Below are 24,413 nucleotides of genomic sequence, written 5' to 3'. Positions count from 1 at the left end.
TGAAATAGAAAATGACTTCACCATCACGGTATTTTAGACTGAATAATGTGGGAAGGTATCTTCAAGAAAGTGATTTTCAACTAGAATTTGGAGGTCTAGAAGGAGCTAGTTATTTGAAGATCAGAGAAAGAGAAATCTAGACAGAACAAAGTGCAATAGTAAAAGCCCAAGGTAGGAAAAAGCTTAGAATACTCAAGTCTCTCTCTCTCTCTCTCTCTCTCTCTCTCTCTCTCTCTCTCACACACACACACACACACACACACACACACACACACACAGTCAGCACAGCTAAACAGTGTGTGATAAAAGGGAGAGTAAAGTAAAACTGTATTCCTGTAAGAAGCATATTTTACAAAGTAAATTTTAAAATGAATACATACTTAGAGCACAAACTGTTTATTTGTAATCTGAAAAGAACTATCAGTAAAAATGTTAAACAGGTGAAGAACAGCCATAAAATCTCCCAGCAATACTATCTAAGTGACATTTTATAACAATGTTTTCCTTATTGAGGGAATATTAACCTTTTTAAACATCTGGCATTATATATATCTACAAAGTCTGTAATCATGTGTTATTTAACTAGGATTAGATCTTTTTTTAAAGTCCTTCACTAATAGAAGGAAAATAACAATTAGAGCCAACTGATTTCACAGTCAAAATATTGTCTTAACTATCTAGTGCAAGCATTTGTAATGTTTCGATTTCAAACAGAAACGGAATATTCAATTCAGTTCTGGTTTCAGTCCCAACCAAAGTTTTTAGTTATTTAAGTTTCTCCCTTAAGAAATTTCAATATGAGGACTTCCTTGCTGGCACAGTGGTTAAGAATCCGCCTGCCAATGCAGAGGACACGGGTTCGAGCCCTGGTCTGGGAAGATCCCACATGCCGCGGAGCAACTAAGCCCATGAGCCACAACTACTGAGCCTGTGTTCTACAGCCCGTGAGCTACAACTACTGAGTCCACGTGCCACAACTGCTGAAGCCCGTGCGCCTAGACCCCATGCTCTGCAAGCAGAGAAGCCAGTGCAATGAGAAGCCCATGCACATCAAGGAAGAGTAGCCCCTGCTCGCAACAACTAGAGAAAGCTCACGCACAGCAACAAAGACCCAATGCAGCCAAACATGAATAAATAAATAAATAAATAGATAGATAAATAAATAAATAAAGAGTAGCTCCTGTTCGCCGTAACTAGAGAAAGCCCAGGTGCAGCAATGAATAAATAAATAAGTAAACAAACAAACAAATAAATAAATAAAATGAAAAAATAAAAAAAGAAATTTCAGTATGACATTTTATTCTGAGGTGGATAGATATTAATAAAACGTACAACCGTAGAATATTAGCTACATCAAGACATTAAGTTTAGAGAAGGTAATTCTGTGGCTTCTCTTCCATTAGGACATAATCACAGGACCCAAATCTGACCAGACATAAGATCTTTAGACTAATTCAGTCCACCACTGCACCACAGAACATCTGAGCAAACCCCTAGGTGACGGTGTTGTACCAGAACATCTTTCCTGATGTCCTGGATGTTTTGGAAACTGGGTTTTACCATCAAAAGCAGTGTCACTGTGAAAGACTTTGAGTTCAGATATGATACGGTAAGGTATTAAGTGCTAATGATCACAGTACTGAGATAAGGCATATTTCAAAATATAAGCACTGATGCATTTAAGTTGTATTGCTAATCTTGTAAATACATTAGGTTAACTAAGCGAAGCAACAAGTCTATTCTCAGTAGAATGATTTATAGGTAGGTTGGGCAGGAGGTTTGCAGCAGGGTTAGGTGCCAAAGTGAGTCCAGAGTGATAATTCCTTATAATCAAAAAAGGAAACAAAGAATACATCCGATGATTGAAATAATTCTAACAGCGCTCTAATTTCTAACAGTGAATGATGGAACCATTGAGAATTCTAAAGTGTTTCTGCTTTTCTGCCTGGCTACAGGGTATGCTCCATTCTATTTAAGTGTTGAGGTTCTGTGATCTTAATTTACAGTGATATATTTGTTTGTTGTTTTTCTAAGGATAAGAAGAGATAATGGAGTGGTATCGTAGAATTCAGACTGTAAATTTAATGTACATAAAAATCCATGAGCGCAGTGTATCCAGTCAGAAACGTTTAGTGGAGGGATTCTCAACATGATCAGAAGCTGTAATAATGATACAATTCAACCAATAAAAAAGGACTGAGAGAGACAAGACCTCTCTCTTTCCCAAGAAATCAGGAAACCTTGAAGAAAGAACTCATAAAGAAATAAAGGCAAAACCTGATCAAACGGTTAAGGGAAAGGAGGGAGGAGTCTGAGTCCTCTAATGCCTCTGTCTCTCAGATGGATTGTGGTCAAATTCCCACAGACTGATTGCTAAAGTCTGGAGAAGGAACAAATGCATATATACTGAAATTCTTTGTGATACATTTGCATTAAAAGGCAACACTGATCTGAGACTTATGCAACATAGTGTTGCAGGAAAGAGATTCTTCCCAAACAGAAAAAAACTTTGGCACTAAAGAGCTCTAATAGCGGCTTTGGCGTGGAAGTGTGGCCTCAACAGCATGGTCTCTGCACAAGGAGAAATTGCATCAGCATGGAAGGGGCTGGTGGTCTATATTAGTCAAAAGACAGTTTCACATGGTAGCTTAGCAGGCATCAAGGAAGCCACAATGTAAAGGAGGAAGATGGCTGGTGCCACACGGTTCAGGAGAATACAATCATGTCTGAGATATGGCATCACATCTTCCAGATAGAGAATCTGGAAGACTTTGAGGGCAAGCTGTCAGTGCCACAGGAAATGAGTGGAGTCAGAGTTTGAGACATACAATGAAACGTGAATCTTCAGACACATATTCACTGAGACCAGAGAGTTGATATGAAACCTAACTGAGGAAACAAAGTTATTGGCTAAAGAACCCCTTTTATTTAGCAAATCTGCACTTTCAGGAGAAATAACAAATGAATTAAGTGTGAGTCCAGGATATAGTGAAACATTAAGATGACATGGAGTACATGACCCTTGAAATGAGGGGTCATGTGTGTGCTAGCAAAGTGATATGACAAGTGAGTCCAGAAAAAGAAAATTTTGGAGAGAGACCACAGAGCAAAAAGAAGCATAGGTTTTAGTATGAATGCTTTGGATTTCAAGTGGCAAAAACAATCAAGAACAATTTGTTAGCTTTGTCACTGGGAAGTTAAGGGATACAGATGGCTTCGGACTGGAATTAAAAGCTCAAAGAAACCTCAAGACATTTTCTGTCTCCATCTCTTGGCTCTGCTTTCCAGTGTCTTGGCTTCATTCTCAGGCAGGATTTTCCCACACAGTGGCAAAACTGGTCAAACGCAGTGTCAAGCTTACATCCCAGCAGAGTGGCAAACTCAGAGAAAAAAGTAAGCACCTCTTTCCCAACAATGTAAGCCAAAGAGTCAAGACTGACTCTTAATTGGTCTGGCTCGGCATATAAACCCACCCCTGAACCAAACAATGCAACAAGGGAATGGAATGTCCTGATTGTTCCAGCATAGATCACATGCCTACCCCTGCAGGTGAGAAATAAGGCTAACTGTGCCTTAACAGAATGGGTGAAACATGGTCTCTGTGTGGTTTCTTACCAGGAAACTTATGTACTGTTACCACTAAAGGAGGAGGGGATGCTTGACAGGGATGAACAATAAATACTCATCACATGCACATGTTTGAATCTTCTGGCTCATGTGGATAATACCCTGGAAGGAATTATCACTAAAAGTTATTGCTAACTATAATAGGAAACTACATAATCTTAGAATTATGGTAGTGGAAAGTGTGCATGTACTTGTAAGTATGTTGTCTAATAAGTACATTGTGGATTTAGTATACCCTATTTGTCTTGAAGTGTCCATGATAAATGTTGAGTTTGGTTTTTGTCTGTACTTGCCTTTGATAATTTTGGTCTGGGTTATTCTTCCAAATTCTGTAGTTTGTCAATGCTAAAGAAATATACATGCATGTCTTTTGCCATATGGCTTTGCAATTCTTCCTATTAAAGTATACACAGTATATCTGCTTACTCAAATGGCATTACTTCTTACTCAAAGCCACTAATAGAGCTCTTAGGCTTGTCCATGTGTCTTGCTTTAATCAATGGAATACTTTCACACTGAGGCAAAGGCTTTAAATGTTCTTTCATGACAAGACTTGGTCCCTGTATTTCTGTTTGCATCATGAAAAGAACATACCTTGAGCGGCCACTGACTGAAGAAAATGGATCAGACATGACTTTAACTCACAGCCTGAAGTCAAGCCCAGGTAAACGACATCATGAAGCTGAGCTGTCTCAAACAACCTGCAGACCTCGGAGCAGGAAAATTCAGCATTTGTTGTTTTAAGCTCCCAAGATTTTGAGTTTCTTGATTATGTAGCATTATTGCAGCTAAAAACTATTCAGCTTTTCACACTCCCTGTGAGTTACATTCCACTTATTTTCAACATAATATATTGTATAAAAATGCTGCTGTTAAAAATAGTAAGAACATTTTGACATATTACAGATTATTTCATAATATTCTTTCGAACACTGTAACTTTTAAAGGTCTCAAAAACATTTTGCACAGAAGGTATTGAATTTAAAAATCAAAAATATAGCATTTACAAAATTTCTTCCTGTACTTAAGTTTAAAAGCAACATATCATGCCCCTATAGATGCTTTCAAGTGTTCCTGGACAAGGAGGGAGGAGGTGAGGGCGGGCAATCCAGCTCCCAAATATCCCACCACAATTCCAAAGAGAGGAGCCTCGTTATTAGAGTTTTATACATTGATTTTCCACAGGAGGTTTTGATTTTAAAAGGGGCAGGGGGAGGGGATTGTCCTGATAAGTTAAAAAACACATTTGTAACCTATGTGACTACACAGTCATCCTACCTAGAAAATTACAAATTTTCTCCTTACTCCTAAAAGTAATTTGTTTCTGTATACCCAAATGACATCCACATATAAATAGCTAAAAAATAATCAATAATTATGCTAAATGATGCATCATAGAGGAAATATTCCTTTCCTCCACAACCTAAATAATCACATTATAAAAAGTAAGCATTCTTCTTATCACTCCTTTAGCCATGCCTTTACCAGAATATGTCCCATGTTAAACGTTGCCAATTGAAAAGATCTTAGCTCCTTGTTAAGTGTACCCTTGAGAGAGAAAATGAAACATTCTCTCATTTGCACTCATGAGTACATCTGTGGAATATGTATGTTACTGTTAAATAGAAAACAAACATACTTCCATGCAGCTTTTCGGCTGACGTGTAAGTAGATTATGGCAGATTCTGACACTCGGAGTATTCTTTACCCTCTAGTGGGAAGTGACGTGGTAGTCAGTGACTGACATTTGGCAGTTGGAAGACTGCTCAGAGTCTACCTACATATCCTCCCTGTTAGATATTCCTACCACTGCAGTCACACCTCTGAGTTAAGACATTATCTCCAGGAGATTTTTAAAAATAATCATTAAAATTTAATTCAGTTAATATAAACGATCAATATATTAAGCCATTAACACCTACTAAGATTTTGAGGCAGTAAGAAGGGATAAATTTTATTTTCTTTGAGGACTCATTTCCTCTTTTCTTTTGATAGCTTACTAAGAAGGTTGACTCCACAGGTCTAAGTGAGCTCAATGGAAGAACAGGGAATACCAGAGGCTGGACTCAGAAGTCATATTTTCTAACAAAGCCACTTATTGGCTGCTCCCTCCCATATTTATATTGCATTGGGGAAGTGGGGGTCTCTGTCTGCTGAGCACTTTCTGTGGTCACCCAGTCCAGATGTGCCAGCCAAAGCATCACTCTTTGTGGATTAATGAAACTGTGAAGCATTATATGTGTTGTGTTTGTAACATTCCCCAGTAAACCCTCTTTCACGTTTACTGTAATGAAGTTAGTATGTCCTTCGAGAGACAAACATGTTACTAGTTGAGATGAGTTAACAAAAAGAAAAAAAGTTTATTTATTTATTTGCGGTACGTAGGCCTTTCACTGTTGTGGCCTCTCCTGTTGCAGAGCACAGGCTCCGGACGCGCAGGCTCAGCGGCCATGGTTCACAAGCCTAGCTGCTCCGCGGCATGTGGGATCTTCCTGGACCAGGGCACGAACCCGTGTCCCCTGCCTCGGCAGGTGGACTCTCAACCACTGCGCCAACAGGGAAGCCCCAACAACAACAACAACAAAAGTTTTAATGGAAGAACTTGTGAGAGTAAAATTGTAAAATTGTGGGATGCTATTCTTGTGAGTTTTCCGTGACCAAATGTTGCATAAGGGTAGGAAGGCTCCAAAAGGGAGAGAAAAATCAAAGACAATCATGGGGCATGGATAGGAATTCCAGAGCAAATGAACTGTTAGAGAGAGCTCTGAATATTTATTACTGAGTCACTAGCAAGGAACAGTGAAAAGATATAGAAACTATAATTGAGATTCTTTATTTTTTCATATTATTTTTCCTTCTTTAAAACTATTGACTTTAACACAACACACTTATTGTACTTTCAAAACACCGAAACGTATGAAGGAGATTATTTTTCTCTATTCATCTTCTTTTTCTATTTTGAGGAATAGCTACATGTACCGAACACTCTGGCGTCTCTCTGCCACTTCACTCGCTAGAGGAAGTGGGTAAAGTCTTTTTGATGAGTTTGGAAGGAAATATTGCACACATGTAGCCTGGCTCCTTCTCTTTCTCTTGTCGGTTGATAAAGGTATTCTGCTTTTTTCTTCTAGGGAGGCTCTGCCCCGTCCAGGGGAGCCCTGCTCCAGTTCAGGCTCTTGAGTGTAAACATTGATCTAATTCTTAGGTTCAATATTAAGAATGACGCTCGTCTGCTGATAAAAACTAGTCTCTTACATTATTAGCTTTTAAATAAAGGTAATCGTTTTGATTTGTGTCTTCCTTACATTTTTGTTTGCTTTTTCAGTAAGTTTCACCCCAGGATCTGGGAAGATGGACTCTTATGTAGCAACACCTCTAAGCCTGCACACTGAAAATGTTTCCATATAGTACCTCTAAAATTAAACCTCTATAACATGAAACTGTATTTACACAAAATATTTTCTTTTACTCAGAAAAATTTCTGTGTAGATATTAGTCCTTTTTATTTTTCTTCCTTGTTGTTTTTTTTTTAACAACAACAAAAAATAAATACCAATTTCTTCTTTAATTTGGTATCGTTAGACTATAAAGCAGAAAATCCTTATACCAAATAATGCCTTTCCTTCTCAAATGAAAAAAAAAATTAAGTTTATTCTCATTGGAGGAGGGTTTTGCTGGATGTAAGTCTCTATTCTAATTTTTAAAAATGTATTAATACTCATTTTGGTACAGGAAAACATTTCGTAGCTAAACTTTCATCTTCTACAAAGCCAGCAATATTACTAAAACCATCCATTTCTGGCAGATTGAGGGGCTTTGTAAAATGTTATAGTATGCTTGAGGTGTCACTGGACTGACAGTTAAATCAAGGGATAGTTCTGTTATTTCCATCCTCAGTGATATAAAAATAGTAAGGAGGAAGTAGGTTGTCATTCAAAATCAGTGATTTCAACACATGACAATAGTAGCCTGGAGTGAGGATTGACAGATGTAGGTTTACACAAATCTGAAAGGATTCAAAGATTGGCAGACCTATGTGCAAGTGGACTACAAGTGTTGAATTCAGTTTCATTTAAACTACACAGCTTGGGGCTAGTAGGAGGAGTGAAGCAGACCACAAAATTAATGTAACCTAAAACTTAATAAACTAACTCTGTATTACTATCAGTTTAAGGAATGATAGTTCCTAGAATTTCCCCACAGAAACATTTAAAGGTCTTGCATAGAAAGTAATCTTCTACATAGTCAGTAATGCCATTGCTGGTATTGATATACCAAATCTATTAGGAAAGCCTTGACAGGAAATGTGTTTTTCTGATATTAGTCTCTTTCTACCTATCCAATCTATTTTCCCCTCGTATCCCATAAATCTCCCTCTCCAGCCTCACTAATCAACTAATCTATTTAGTACCACCACACAGTCTCTTTCATTCCTCTGTGCCTCTGTCACTTCCTTTCTTCTTGGAATACTCCTCCCTCTTTTCTCCTCCTTACAAATCCTCATCTATATATCAAGCCCTTCCTTTTCCACAAAGCTTTCTCAGGCATCATTTTCCTCCTCCCATACTTCATTATGCACACTGTTACAATATTTTCCTCTATTTTTATTAATGTATCACATAGTTTTCTTTTGCTCTCACAACTAGACTCCTACTTAAACATGGGTTACATGTTTCAAAGTACCTAAAAGAGTCCTATGCACTTAATAAACGTATGTTGGATTGATTGATATGTGCTTTCATTGTAAGCTACAGAATTTACTTAATCTTTACTTGCGGCCCTAGAACACATGGAAGATAATATACAAAGCTAAGCTGACATTTCTGATAGAGGCATTCCTACAGATCCTATGACCTAGAACTGAATTAGAAGTACTAAACTCAAGACAGAGAGGTTTTCTGTCAACTGACTTTTACAGGTAAGCACACACAGACTGACCCTGGCAAGAGTTCAAGTTAGAGTTGAATGTTACTTTCTGCTCCAGTTCCAATGTTCTGTGATTTTCTTTCTTCCTTGAGTTAGATTTTAGGAGAGTATTAGGCTGACAGACCTCAGCACTAAGAATAAGAAACAGGGCTTCCCTGGTGGTGCAGTGGTTGAGAATCTGCCTGCCAATGCAGGGGACACAGGTTCGAGCCCTGGTCTGGGAAGATCCCACATGCCGCAGAGCAACTGAGCCCGTGAGCCACAATAACTGAGCCTGCGTGTCTGGAGCCTGTGCTCCGCAGAGAACAAGAGAGGCAGCGATAGTGAGAGGCCCGCACACCACGATGAAGAGGGGCCCCCGCTTGCTACAACTAGAGAAAGCCCTCGCACAGAAACGAAGACCCAACACAGCCATAAATAAATAAGTTTAAAAATAAATTTAATAAATAAATAAAGTTAAAAAAAAGAATAAGAAACACATCTTTATTGAGGACATGAAGAAATATGCGTTTAGGCAGAAATAATGATTAGTATATTATATACAATTTCTCATTTGATACATCAGACTAAAACAATAGATATTCCTTTCATTTTACAGGTGAGGAAACTGAGCTTCAAAGAAGTGTTTCCAAAATGTCCATTCATTGAATTGATGCACATATAATCATTTTATAACAAATAAGACCTTGAAAAGTATTCCAAAATATCAGTTGTATTTTGCAGATTTGCTATTATAGGGAAATAATACATATTTTACCTTTTATTCTAGTGTAAATCGTGCTCTTTGTACCTAAACACTTTCAAGACACCCATTTCTACCTAAAAACAAATTATGTGAGTGGCTCTTACCCACACTTTTTTTTCCCCAGAGTCTATGTTCAAGGACAAAAAGAGAAAACAGACTGCACATCTGCCCATCTGATCTGTTCAATTTCTTGTGAAAGACCTTTAAAGGTCTTTTAATCTATCACTTTCCATTCTGTTTTTTTTTTTTTTTTGAAGTATTGTTTTTATTGGAGCCCTTGAATGATTTCTTCTAAAACTTTATAATTTTCTGCAACAAATTCTAAGCTACATCTGAGGGATCTAGATGTTTTTTCCTTTATCTCTAGACTTATTATTTTTTTAAGAGGCTTGCAGTGGGAAACAAAAGAGAAGAAAAATTAAGTCAATTGAACTAGCCCTGAATAAAGACCCTGAAATTTTTTCATATTTTTCACACTTTCATATTGGAAGGAAGGAAACTGCTTTGATACAGCCATAAGAACAAAATGCAAATGTTCTAAAAACTTTGGTTTAAATACGTGAAGACTTTTCTATCCTTTGCAAAAACCATCTGACTTATCTCTACATACCACAGAAAGTAATCTCTTTAGAGATTTGTTTTATTGAACATAAGTGTCTTTTTGGAAGCGTATATCACATATTGGTTCAGCATCTAGAGGCACTCTATTTGGAAGCTGAATGATAATAAAAAATGATCCTGATCATCATAATATTGAGATTACTCTGCAAAGGCATGAGCTAATGTTCCAATCATTCTGTTATCCATCATACTCTATGATGGTGTTTGTTGGCTCAGTTTTGAGTTACAAATGGAAGTCTAATTACAAATAATAATTCTTCAACACAAATAGTTACTTTCCCTTCCATGAGAAGAGAAATAACTCAGTATTCATAGGCAGAATTACTTCCGTAGATAAAATGAAATATCTAAAGGAAGAAACTGTTAACAAGTTATTACACATGAGAAAAGGATTAGAAAATACTGTGAACAAAGAAAAAACAGATTTCAAATGTATTATACCTAGACCATGTGGCATCATTTTGCCTGTTTAGGAGTACTTGGTTGACATAATAAGGGTATAGCGTACCAAAGAGTTGACAGCTCTTATGGTTTGAAAATCCTAGAAACGTGATGGGGTTTTCTCAAGGTACTTGACTTCCCCATGATTTTTTTCTAGCTTTATTGAAGAATAATTGACAAATAAAACTTTATATATTTAAAATGTACAATGTGATGATTAGATATAACATTAGCACTATGAAGTAATTGCCAAGAGCAATTTAATTCACACATCCATCACCTCACATAGTTAACTCCCTTTTTTAAAAAAAATTTTTGGTAAGCACTATTAAAATCTATTCTAAATGAATTTCAAGTGTACAATCCCATATTATCAACTATAGTGACCTCACTGTACAGTAGATCCTCATTCACCTTATAACTGAAGGTTTGTACCCTGTGGACTATATCTCTCCATTTGCCGCCCCCTCCCCCGCCCCCAGGCCCTGACAGCTACCATTTCTACTCTCTTTCTATGAGTTCAATTCTAATTTTTTTTAACGCACCACACATAAGTAATACAATACAAGATTTGTCTTTCTCTGCCTGGCTTATTTCACTCAGCACAATGCCCTTCAAGTTGACAAATAACATTATCTTTATCCATTCACTGCTGATAGACATTTAGGTTGTCTCCATGTTTTGGTTATTATGAGTAATACTGCACTGAACGTGAGGGTGCATATAACAATTCGAGATATTGATTTCATTTCTTTCGAATCTATATGCAGGAGTGGGATTGCTTGGTCATATGGTAGTACTACGTTTAATTTTTTGAGGAACTTCATATTGTTTTCCGTAATAGTTGTATCAATTTACATTTCTACCAACAGTATACCTGGGTTACCTTTTTCCACATCTTTGCCAACACTTGTTATCTCTTGTCTTTTTGATAACAGACATCCTAACACGTGTGAGGTGATATCTTGTGGTTTTGATTTGCTAGTTCCCTGATGATGAGTGATGTTGAGCACCTTTTCATGTACCTCTGGCCAGTTGTATGTCTTCTTTGAAAAATGTCCACTCAGTCCTTTGCGTATTTTAAAATTGGGTTATTTGGGTTTTTTGCTACTGAGTTGTAAGAGTTCCTTATCTATTTTGAATATTAACTCCTTAACAGATACACCATGTGCAAATATTTTCTCCCATTCCATAGATTGCCTTGTTTATTTTACTGACTGTTTTCTTTGCTATGCAGACACTCTTTAGTTTGATCTTGTTCTCCTTGTTTATTTTTGGGGTTCTTTTGTCTGCGATTTTTGGTGTCATATACATGAAATCACTGCTGAGACCAATATCCTGAAGCATTTTCCAGTTCTCTTCTAGTTTTATGCTGTCAGGTTCTACATTTAATCTTTCATTTCAAATAAAATTGTTTCAGTGATGTAAGACAGGTGACCAGTTTCATTATTTTGAATGTGGATATCCAGATTTTCCAACACCATTTATTGAAGAGTCTATCTTTTCCCCATTGATGGGTATTGGCACCCCTGTCAAACATCTTTTGACCACATATGTGAGGGTTTATTTCTGGGTTCTGTTGCCTAGTTTTGGGCCAATACCATACTATTTTGATTATTGTAGTTTTGAAATTTAGTTTGAAATAAGGAAGTGTGATGCCTCCAGCTTTCTTTGTCGTTCTCAAGATGACTTTGGATATTCAAGGTCTTCGGTGATTCCATACGGGAATTTTAAGATTGAATTTTATTTCTGTGAAAAATGCTATTGGAATATTGACAGGGATTGCACTGTTGATAATAGATCACTTTGGGTGGTATGGACATTTTAACAATACTAATTCTTCCAATCCAAGAACATAGGACATCTTTCCACTGGTTTATGTCTTCTTCAATTTCTTTCCTCAATGTCTTACAGTTTTCAGCATACAGATCTTTCACTCCCTTGGTTAAATTATTCCTAAATATTTTATTATTTTTGGTGCGGTTGTAAATGGGATTGCTTTCTTACATTCTCTGATAGCTTGTTGTTATTGTATTGATTTTTTCATGTTGATCTTGTCCTCTGTAAATTTACTGAATTTTTTGACTAATTCTAACAGATTTTTGCTGGAACCTTCAAGAGTTTCCATATATAAAATCATGTCATCTGCAAACAGAGACAAGTTTATTCTTCCTTTCTCATTTGTATGTCTTTTATGTCTTTGTCTTGCCCAATTGTTCTGGCTAGAAGTTCCCATACTATTTTGAATAGAAATGAGGAGAGGTGAGGTTCCTGATATTAAAGGAAAAATTTTCAGCTTTTCACCTTTCAGTATGATGTTGTCCATGGGCTTGTCCTGTACGACTTTTATTATGTTCAGGTACATTCCTTCTATACTTCATTTGTTGACAGAAGAATGCTGAATTTTTTTCAAATACAGGCATATCTCGTTCCTTGTTTTGTTGTGCTTTGCAGATATTGCACTTTTTACAAATTGAAGGTCTGTGGCAACCATGTACAAAGGAAGTTTAAAGCCATCATTTTCCAACAGAATCTGCTCACTTTGTTACTTTGTCATACATTTGGCAATTCTCGCAATATTTCAAACTTTCTCATTATGATTATATTTATTACAGTGATCTGCGATCAGTGATATTAGATGCTATTACTGTAAAACTATTATGCCTCACTAAAGCCTCAGATGAGAGCCTCTTTTAGCAATAAAGTATTTTTTCAAACAGGCACGTACATTTTGAGAGATATAATGCTATTGTACACTTAACAGATTACACTATAAATATAACTTTCACATGCACTGGTGAAGCCAAAAAAATTCTGTGAATGGCTTTATTAAGATACTCACATTATTATGGTGATCTGGAACTGAACCTACGATATCTCTGAGGTATGTCTATACTTCTTCTGCTTCTATTGAGATCCCAGGGCATTTATGACCTGAGAAATCAAGGTAATCAGGAACTGGTGAAATGTGGGAAGAATTAGACTGAGGATGAGGGGAATAACTCTATTCCAAGGCCTTATATTTACTAAGTTTCTACTTCTCAAAAATTGACATGTTTCTTTTCTTCTTCTCTTTCATTATGTCACTTTATCTTACAAATAATTATTGAGTTCTTAAATAATATCTGCCAGACCCTGTCCTGTGACTGAGGATTCAATAAAGACCAAAATAGACACTGTCCTATAGATTTATGGTGAGTGGTAAGAAGGAAAGTACAGAAAGTCATGACAATAGTAGGGGAATTTGACCTAATCCTGGATAAATGACTTTATAGGAGTGGCCTTTGAACTAAGAATTGAATGATGAATAGCAGTTAATTAGGGAAAGAGGTGAGAAAAGATCCTTCCAAGAAGAAGAGGCAGAATTTCCCAGAGTTGAACTTGAGGAGATAAAAGGAGTTCAGTGAATCTGAGTAACTGAAAGATTAGTATGGCTATAGGAAAAAAAAAAAAAAAAGTTGAAGAGGAGAGTTTGGGAGATGAGGCTTCAGATGCAGAAAACTCTAATAGCCCTGTTAAGAATTTTGGCCTTTTATTCTAAGGTAAGTGGTAATCCATTGACAGGGTTTGGGAAAGGTGGTGGTGCTGGTGGTGGTTTTCTGATTTGAGAAGACCATTCTGGATGCACAGTAGACAATGGAATGATTAGAGGAAGGGCTAAGGTAGATGCTGATGCTGAAGCGAGCCTCTCCATAGTCAACAGAATGTGAAGTTCTATCAGTTTGATATGCTAATAGTAACAATTTCAATAGATGTCCTTGATGTTTTATTCTCCTGGGCAAGCTCTTTAACCTCTATATACATATGCTCCCTGTACAAATACTGCTATCCCATCATTGAATCCCTTTCAAATATCCTTTTTGAAGTTTGCAGCCTTAAGTCCATAATGTTCATCTTCCCTTCCCGGATGTACATACCTGATTATCATGGTTACCCTACTTCCCTGCTAACAACCAGGAAATTCTTAAAAGGGTTCTCTGTATACAATCTTACCTAAAAGAAAGCATGTAATTCTGATGTGTTACAAAACTGCTGTGAGGTGTTCCCAGGCCGTGGCTTGTGTTTGGACTCCCTGCATCCATCCTGCAATGCATTTGTTACAAACAGTAAAGTCTGGTTTTAAATTGTGAGTCTGTGGTGTTTTCTTTGTAATAATGTTGGCAAAATAAGAGATTTTAGTCATTTAACAAAAGCATGGCTAGATAGTGGCAGTGGAGAGAGAAAAGAACTCAGTCGAGAAATATTTAGAAGGGAAATTAGGAATGTGATGTTGAATGCATGATGGTCTGAGTGACATATGAGAAGAGGGTTTCAACGATGAGACCAGATTTCTTGCTTGCAGAACTGAATGACTGGTGATGCCAGTCACTGAGTTATGGGACCACTTATAAAGAATAGGAGCCAGCCATACTAAAACCTGGGTTAGGAGCATTCCAAAATAAGTGGGGGTAAACATACCCAAAAATCTCCAAGGTGAAAAATAACATGGCCCATTCAAGTAAATGAAGAAAGGCCATCATGACTGAGGGTATGGGATTGCTAAGGGAAAGAGCAAAGCTGAGGTTCGAGGGCTAGGTTCATGCCAGATAATGTGTAGTATTGTAGGTTATCATGAGGAGTTGAGATTTTAGTCTAAATGCAATAAAAATGTAATAGTGTAAGGCATGTGAGTTTGTAATTTGACTTACATACTATGAATATTATTTTGTGGTTTGTAGTAAAATCAATTGAGGAAGTAAAACAGTACAAACAGGAGAAAAGTTGTTTTGGAACACAGGCAAGACATAATGATGACCTGGATGAAGAGGTGGAAGAGGATACAAGAAAAAAGTGCAAGGAATTAAGAGATAGTTTGAAGATAAAAATTCATAGATCATGCTAAGGTTTATATGAAGAAGTAGGGCAAGTTGTTAAGAGAAGGGGGAAAAAAATCAAGGAAATACCTCAGGTATCTTAGTAAGTGGTGAAACAGAGCAGTGGGGAATACCAAAAAGCTTCCTGAAGAAACAAATTGAAGGTCACAGTTTGGTTATGTTAAGTAGGAGATGTCTGTGAAACAGTGAAGTAGAGATGTGAAGCATCTCTTGTAAAGTAAATGTGAGGCTGAAGTCCATGATAAGATCTGCTTTCAAGATGCAGGCCTCCATGCCAAAGTATGTGTTTTAAATCCGTGGAAATGATGGCAAACACTTTAAAGAGAGGATTGAAAAGAAAGAGAATTAGATCCAAATGAGTTCTTAGGTCAAAAACAATAAAAAAAAATCTGAAAAAGAGCAATTAGTGAGAGAGAAGGAAAACAAGGAGAGAGTACAATCACAGAGGCCAAAGGAAGAGAGGAGGTGAGAGTGTCTTTCCATATTGAATCCTATTGTGAAGTAGAGCAAGATGAGGATAAAAAAGGTACATTGTATGAGTAACAAATATTTTATGTTGACAAGAACAGATTAAATAAAGTGATGATGGAAACTGAACAGTAAGGAGAGGAAAAATGACTAGTGTTGAGGATGTTGAGACTATGTGATGAAAACTCAGCAGTTTGACTAAGTAGGGAAAAACTGAGGGTCACGGATATTTTAGTTGAAAGATTCTAATGTGATATATGTAATCTGAGGGGACTAATCTGTCAGAAAAAGAAAGACTGTTAAATCTGAAGAGAAAGGATAATTTAAGAAATAAAGTCCTCACAAAGGTAAAAATGGAGGGAATGGACTTTGGTAAAATGAAGTGCACTTTGTTCATCATAACAGGAGGATAGAAGAAAATAACAGGGGCAAGTATAGATAGATTTGTGGGTGAAAAGAAGAGAGAGCTTCCAAGTTATGGCTTCTATTTTCTTACTCAATCATTAAAATAAAACAACTGAAATTTATAAGAAGACCTAGATGAAAGCGTTAATAAATTCCACATTTACAGTCAAGGTGAAGGAGAATAGCTAGAGGATCAGGAAGAAAACTCGGAGTAAATGGTGTCATGAGAGCGCTACATAAACATCCATTTGTATTAGGGGTTAAGAGAGGAAACCAAAGACATACAACATCATCATGTGAAAGCCATTGGAAAGCGAATGAAAAAAAGAATATAGGGAATGTAGGAGAAGATTCCTATGAGCTCCAGATAATTAATTATTATAGACTGCATAATTTGTGTCTTTTAGTTTTTAACTTATTAAACATAAAAGGGCCTTTATATTGTAAAAAGCACCCAAGTGTTATGACTTTGTATGGGAATAATCATTAAATCAGCTACCCCTAACTAATTGTTAGAAACACCATATGTAAGAAATACAGACATATATTAGAGATGCATAGCTGGGCAAATGGTGTTAATGGCAACAAACATGTTTTTCAATATGCTTTTCTGAGTTCTTAGAAATGCCTTTGACAAAAAGGTTAATGAGAATCTTCTAAAACATAAAAAAATGTTGATTGTAATGATATTATAATTATTTAAGTATACGTGTTTTTTTATGCATTTCTGAGTTTTTCAAGTTGGTTACTTATTAGAGCTGATCTAAATGACATTTTATAACAATGTTTTCCTTATTGAGGGAATATTAACCTTTTTAAACATCTTGCATTTTATATATATATATACACACATCTATATATATACATATAAAAAGTCTGTAAGCAATTATTATTTAACAGGATTAGATCTTATTTCTAAAGTCCTACACTAATAGAAGGAAAATAACAATTAGAGCCAACTGAATTCACAGTCAAAATATTGCCTTAACTACCTACTGCAAACATTTGCAATGTTTCGATTTCAAAAAGAAACAGAATATTCAATTCAGTTCTGGTATCACAACCAATATTTTTAGTTACTGAAGTTTCTACATTAAGATTTAAGAAACTATTTGGAAGATGAATGATCATGAATTGAGGAAACAGACCTTTCCCCCTGCCCCCTCTATCAAATCCTTTGCTTAATTCATTGGCTATAGCAATAGAGTGTGGCTTTTTTTTCCCTCTTAGCTCTTATAACCAAATATCTCTTATACCTGATAAAACACTAGATTAATATATTCACATCCATTTTCCTTCTTAATACATGAAATCCTACTAGAGAGAATATAGTACATGTGGGGAAAAAGATCCATTCACTCAACAAGCATTAACTGAGTGTCTGCCTTTTGCTAAAGCACAAGGATGATATTCAGGATACAATGATGAACAAGACAGACAAGATTTTATTCTCGAGCAGCTTATATTTTAATGGAAAGGAAAGAAAATACATGAGTAAATAATGATAATAATAAAACAATTTAAGATGGCAGTAAGAACTAATATGAAATAACAGTGTAATAAAATAGAAAATGACTTCACCATCAGGGTATTTTAGCTAGAATAGTCAGGGAAGGTATCCCGGAGAAAGTGATTTTTAGGTAGAATTTGAAGGATTAGAAGGAGCCCGTTATTTGAAGATAGAGCAACCTAGATAGAAGAAAGTGCAATAGTAAAAGCCCAGGTAGAAAAAAGCTTAGAATACTCAGTGACACTAAAATAAAATAAAGGCAGTGCATCTAAATAATGTGTGATCAAGGGGAGAGTAAAACGAGATTAGGTCAGAGAGGTAGGCCAGATCATGTAGCACCCTTTGGAACATAATGAAAGAGAAAGCCATTGGGGCTCAAAGAAGGGGAGGTAAGAGATTCTGATTTACTTTAAAAAAATCATTCTTCCTCTTCTGTGAAGAAACTGGATTACAGGAAGACAACAGTGAAGGCAAGGAGATCAGTTAGGCTTTTTCAGTGGTCTTGGAAAGTAGTAAGTGGCTTGGAGTGCTGCACTGACAGAATACATCTCAGAGGTAGAAAGGCAATAGGTTTATACATAGATTCAAGCTGAAGAATGAGGGAAAGAGAAGTATTAAAGAAATAGGTATTTGGTGATACCATTTATTAAGATGATGAAAAATGAGGAAGTACTAGCTTTTTGGAGGGGGTACCAAGAGCACTCTATGAATCCTAATGCTCTCCTTTGGTCCTTTCTAGGACCCAAAGTGGGTCCATATTCACCCACTTTATGAATATACTCTGTGTCCTACTTTATGAATATATTCTGTGTCCTATTTTCTTATTCAGTTCAAGCTGCTATAACAAGAATACCATAGACTGGATGGCTTATAATTAAATATTTATTTCTCACATTTCTGGAGTCTGGGAAACCCAAGACCAAAATATCAGAAGATCCAATGTCTGGTGAGAACCCCCTTTCATGTTCACAGATGGCCACCTTCTTCTTGCATCTTCACATGGTGTAGAGTAAAGAAAATCTCAGTCTCTTTCCCTTCTTACAAGGACACTAATCCCATCAGGGGGGCTTCACTCCCATGACTTCACCTTAACGTATTTACTTCTCAAAGGCCCCATAGACTAATACCATTCCATTGGGAGTTGGGGTATCAACATTTGAATTTTTGGTGGGGTGGAACACAAACATGAAGTCCCTAACACTTATCCATTGCAAAACTAAAATTTATTCATATTTTACAAGGAATTTTATTCCTCCATGACTTTCATGCACTTTATTTAACTTTCTATGGTTCCCTTCCATCACCCCTGAATATCTGGTAACTTTTCTTCCTTTCAGATGCAGTTGAAAAAGCGTCTGTATGAAGCTTACCTTGATATTCCCAGGAATAGTTAATGACTCCTCTGTAAGACAGCTTTTTAACTTATATGGTATTATTAAGTGATATTTGATTTATATTGTAAAAAATAAGTATTTATATGGCCATCATTCTGGGACCAATCTTCTTAAAGGTAGACTTCATATTTAATATTCCTTGCAAAACAAACAGCATAATGGCTTATGTGATCAATAAATGGTTACAATATACAGACTCTAAAATCCAGGTATTTTGCAAGACATTGGTGTAGGTTGGGTCATGTCCACATTGGTTTTTTTTAAGTAAATGAACACCATGTCAGAAACTGTGTAATACAGTCAACTCTAATCCTTGCAAAAACTTTGTATACATAAAGGAACTAAGGCTAAGAGAGACTGAATAAATTGTTCAGGCTCATATACTAAGTAACAAGGCCAAAATCTGATAATCATCCTACCACGAGTCAACATTCTCTGTAATACACCAATGTTTCTCATAGAATTCTCAGGTTGTAATGTCCAATATGGTAGCCAAAAGCAACACTTTGCTATTGAACCCTTGAAATATGATTTATCTGGACAGAAATATGATATGTATGTAAAATACACTCCAGATTTTGAAGTTAGCATGAAAAACAATGTAAAAAATTAATTAGTATGTTGTTTACATGCTGAGATAATATTTTGTGATACATTAGGCTAGATAAAGTTTATTATTAACATTAAATTTCCTAGTTTCTTTTTACCTCTTTTAATATGGCTACTAAATTTTTTAAAATTACATATGTGGTTTTCATTATATTTCTATTGGACCACACTGTTGTAGCACCTTTCTCATACTAAGTCTGAGAAAGGACATGTCCATGCACAAATACAAATAACAATAATAAAATGAAGGATATGATCACTATCTTAAGAGAGAGATGAGTAAAGTGCTTTAGGATTTCACTAATAGGAAAATCCTTTGTAACTGATGGGAATACGGGAAGGTAAAATTGACTTGAAGAATGGATTTGATTTTAATGAAAAGAGATAAGGTGAAATGGCTTTTAAGCAAGAAAAAAATATAGCAATTGTAGAAATTAGGCAAGGACAATAGCAAGAAGTTAATATAGTTTTGTAGAACATTGAGTTAGAAGTAGGGGAGCCATAGGACTTAGGAAAGTTATATTGGGGGGCTCTCAAAGTCAGAGAGAAGAAAGCAGACTTTCTTCTGATAGCTATGAGAAGTTATAGAAGGTTTTTATTCATTTGTTTATTTTTAAAAAGGAAAGTAACATGACTGGAGCTTTTGTAGTATAGCAGATGGATTGGCAGGCAAAGAGAACTGAGATAGAAACAATCGAAAACTTGTGCAGTAGTAAAACAGAGTAGTGATGAAAATCTGAACTATGATTTCAGCAGTAAAAATGAAAATTAGGAGACTGTGGTAAACTGTAACAATAAGTGCCACCCAATGAATGACACTTGACAGTACCCATATTTTTGTGGAATCTCTTCCTAAATAGATTATGGAATTGGTTTATAATTTGTTTTGTCCAGAGGGATGTCAGCAAGCAAGCCACAAACACAAACAGAAGTTTGATTAGCATCTGCACATCTCTTGAAAATCTGAGACCACTGTGTTGTGATGATAACTGGGAAGGCCACATGGAGAGATCTAATTGGCCCTAGCCATTCTAACCATGTGAGTTGACCTACCAGCTAACTGTTAGTTGAATGATTGTTCCAGAGCTAAATCAGCAGAAGAACTACTTAGTGAACCATAGACATATGAGAGATAATAAATTATTGTTATTCAGCAATAATGAATTGATATAGAGAGGAGAGATGCAATAGATTTGGTGGAGATGATTCTACAGAAATGGTAGCTAATCAGATGTAGGGGAATAGAGAAAAAGAAGAATCAAAGAGGACTCTATGATTTAAAGTTTAGTGAGTGGAACAATGACAATGGCATTATCATGCATAGTGCAACCTAGAGGCAGATTGATTTAGGGAAACTGAAGAGCTAATATGGAATATACTGAGTTCGGGCTATAAAAAAATTAGATATGAAGAAAGAAGAAGAGAGACTTGGAAGCTTTCAACAAAGAAATGATAGCTTCAGAAATGGCACACAAAAGATTTAACAACTAATTTAGCACAGACACCAACCAGTCGGAACAGATACCATTCATAAGCAACTAGTATGTGTAGGCCATTTCACTCTGGTGGGATTATCAGGCCTAGAGAGCTGGACCCTTAAAAGTTGACAAGGTACCAATAGACATGTTGAATCCAATGTTATAACTCTGCAGTCTATATGATAGGGCAGGTAGTAGGGAACATATAAAGAGTTACCTTCAACATAGGGAGAGGAGTTTAATTACCAAAGAAAGGTATTCAAAAACAAATAGGAAGGAAAATTTGCAAGGAGGACAAGAGACTAACTGAATGTACATGAATATTAGAAACAGAATAGGAGAGAAGACTGACTAAATAGTGGATGACATACGGCTGATGGTGATACAGAGTTGAGAGTTAGAGAAGAGAACATTTGAACTTCATACTTGACCCAAGGTTCCAAATGTTAAAATGTAATGGTTAAGACTAGGACCTTAGGAGTTAGACTAAGCATTGTTTAAATCCTGACCTTACCATTTATCTGGTGTGTGATCCTGGAAAGTAACCTCTCTAAATTTATCTGTAAACTAGAAAAAGTAGTATGTACCTCATAGAGTTGTTATGATGATTAAATGGATTAACACATATAAAGCTGTTATCCCAGTGGATGGATACAGTAAAAGCTCAATGTATTTGGTTGCTGTAATATTGTTATTATTTTATTGCTATTTTTACTTCTGGTACTATTCAAACTGCTAGAAACTCATGTTCTCTTCCCACTTTCACTTACCATTACTTGGACATTCTGTCTTTCCATTCCACTATTCCCAAATTCTAATAATACTTTCTACATCTCAGACATATTTTTATCCCCCAGAGGAACAGATGGTGATAAGAAAGAACGAGCAATGTTTTCCACCTGCAATTTTTTCCCCATTCTCTTCTCTTTTTTTAAAACTCTTTAGAGCTTCTGGCAGTCTACATGTTAGTTTTGAAACAACTTTTCCTCATTGCCTCATTAGTTATCTCTGAACTGTTCTTTAAGTAACAAATAAGTGTTTTTCATAAAGCATTTAAAAATATTATTAAAATAAAGGACAACTTGCAAACACAATTTGGGGGACTTTATTAGCATCCTAGCATAGGTGGAGATATGCAAACATATAATAAGCTTCTACCAAGGATCAGCCATTGTCATAGGTTTTCTCATTTAATCTTAATTTTCATCTCAGTCAATCTAAAGAGTTATAAACTTCACAGCAGAGGAATTAAAACAACTAAAGTATATTTATATCATGGGAAGTAAACAATGCAAACAAATTCTTGACATCTTTGGCATCAAAACAAAACAAAAAAATAAGAACTTGAAATAGTTGTTATGTCTACTTCCCATTATAGTTTTCCTAAAATGGTTCTCCTCAGAGAAGCTATTCATAATTAGTGATACTAATATCAATGCTCTGTTGCCCACACCTCATTTTTTCTGGATTGCTCTAAATAGAGGAAATTTCTTTTTATTTTAAAGCTCTTATGGTTACTATAATGTGCTAAATAAGATGTCTTGGGAATTCCTAAATAATATTAAATAGGATATTTGGTAATAGCTTAACAACAAAGCAGTACTTTTTAGGGAGTATTTATATTTGAAAATTTATATTTGAAGTTTCAATAAAACATATCCAATGTTAAGAAGAAAAAAATTGTTAGCTCAGACTTACCCGTAAGGTTTATTCTCAGGATAATAAGTCACATGTGAAGGTTAGAGAAATGAAGGCAAACATAATGAAGTTTGCATACCACATTCTGAAATGAGAGAAACATTTTGAGCCAAGCCTCAGACGCATTTCAAACACAAACAGTATATGCTGCTGGAAACTGAAACTTGAGTTGTCAACAAACCTAAAACAGATTGTGAGACTCTGAACTATATCAAAGCATATGACAGAAACCACCTATTTCAAGAAAAAAGGGAGGGGGGAACTATATGATACACAAAAACCATTAAAATAACTTACCACATCGACTTCCCTAAAGTCAGCAGTCTCTCAAATCCACAGTTCAGTCATTTCAATTATAAAACAACAAAGTCACACAGTTCTGATTTTGCTTTCTCTTCAGTTAGGAAAAAAATGCTGAATTTAGGACTTTATAGATTTCCTATAATACTCTTCCTTTCAGTAGGTGGTCTTACAATCCTGCTCTAATTCTCCAAATCCAATTTGTACAAAAAGTCTAATCTGAGCTCCACAACAGCACCAGATTGGCCACTATCACTCCTGTTTCCTGAGCAAACCACTGACTTCCCTCCGCCAGCTCAGTCAGCTGCCCTGCCACCTACTCTAATTACACTGTACCTTCTCAGTTGCTTGCTTTCTCTTTGTCTTCCTTTCTTATTCTCAATATCCTCTCCCAATCTCAGCCAGTCTTTTTTTCCTGAACCATTTATATCAATCCATAGGAAAAAAACAAACAACCTTTTGCTAAAATAACCTTAAAGACACAGATTAGAATATGATTGTGTCAAATTAGTTAAATAAGTGTGACTAGAATGTAAACAAAATCTCTAAACCAAAAATCTAATTTTGAATCCAAGCTTTGCTATCTACTATGTGAACCTTAGAGAAACATTAAAGTCTATAGATTGCATTTAGGTTTTCATTTAGAAAATGGGAATCATAGTACTGTTGATAAATGATAAAAATACAAAAAATAATTAACAACTAGCAATATGCATTGAGTGTTACTATGTGCCATTTCCATGTGTTATTACTTTTGACTCCTCACAGATATATAAATTCAGGATAGAATTACGATTATATTCAGTCCTAAAAGAAGGAAACTGAGGCACTGAGAAATTAAGCAATGCAATTTGTCCATGAACATATTTTAGTAAATGCTGAGACTGAAATTCAAAACCAAACGATCTAACTCTGTAGTGAGACTTTAGCCACAATTCAGTCTTTTTAATCTCCCTCATTGGGTTGTTCTAAAAAATCAAAAAAAAAAATTGTATGTGAAGATATTCTGATATCTGGAAATTTCTGTTTAGCTAATATTACTATGCTCAGAAGATTGGAGAAGTAGTAAGAGTTATCCTCAAATTTCCTGTTTTTCTAATTTTCATTTTAAATAAATTCATTTTTCTGTTAGTTTTTATTCCTAATATCATATTCACCCACAGAATATATTGTTGTTTATAAATATTCAGTGCTCCTCCCTGCAGGTGAAATATATATCCCTGTCCTATTGAATTCAGGAGTGCTATTGTGATTTGCTTTGGCAATGAGATGCAAACAGAAGTAATGTTTTACTTTGGGGCTTCTATATGGTAAAAA

At 35.7% G+C, this 24,413-nt stretch overlaps 1 protein-coding gene across 1 annotated transcript in view; it reads right to left on the bottom strand.

Annotated features, from left to right (window-relative positions):
• Window positions 1-12,280: 12,280 nt before the first annotated feature.
• Window positions 12,281-24,413, bottom strand: part of RNPC3 (RNA binding region (RNP1, RRM) containing 3) — a 62,747-nt gene continuing 50,614 nt past the window's right edge. The window contains exons 17-18 of the transcript XR_003003946.1: window positions 22,797-22,881; window positions 12,281-13,294 (exon numbers count right to left, since the gene is read on the bottom strand). The gene's annotated coding sequence lies outside the window, so the exon portion shown is untranslated. The remainder of the gene's footprint in view (window positions 13,295-22,796; window positions 22,882-24,413) is intronic.

Source organism: Neophocaena asiaeorientalis, unplaced genomic scaffold (genome assembly GCF_003031525.2).
Source record: "Neophocaena asiaeorientalis asiaeorientalis breed wild unplaced genomic scaffold, Neophocaena_asiaeorientalis_V1.1 scaffold147, whole genome shotgun sequence".
NCBI classification, from domain to species: domain Eukaryota; kingdom Metazoa; phylum Chordata; class Mammalia; order Artiodactyla; family Phocoenidae; genus Neophocaena; species Neophocaena asiaeorientalis.
Note: the sequence above shows the minus strand (reverse complement) of the source record. Positions and strands in the feature narration are given on the sequence as shown.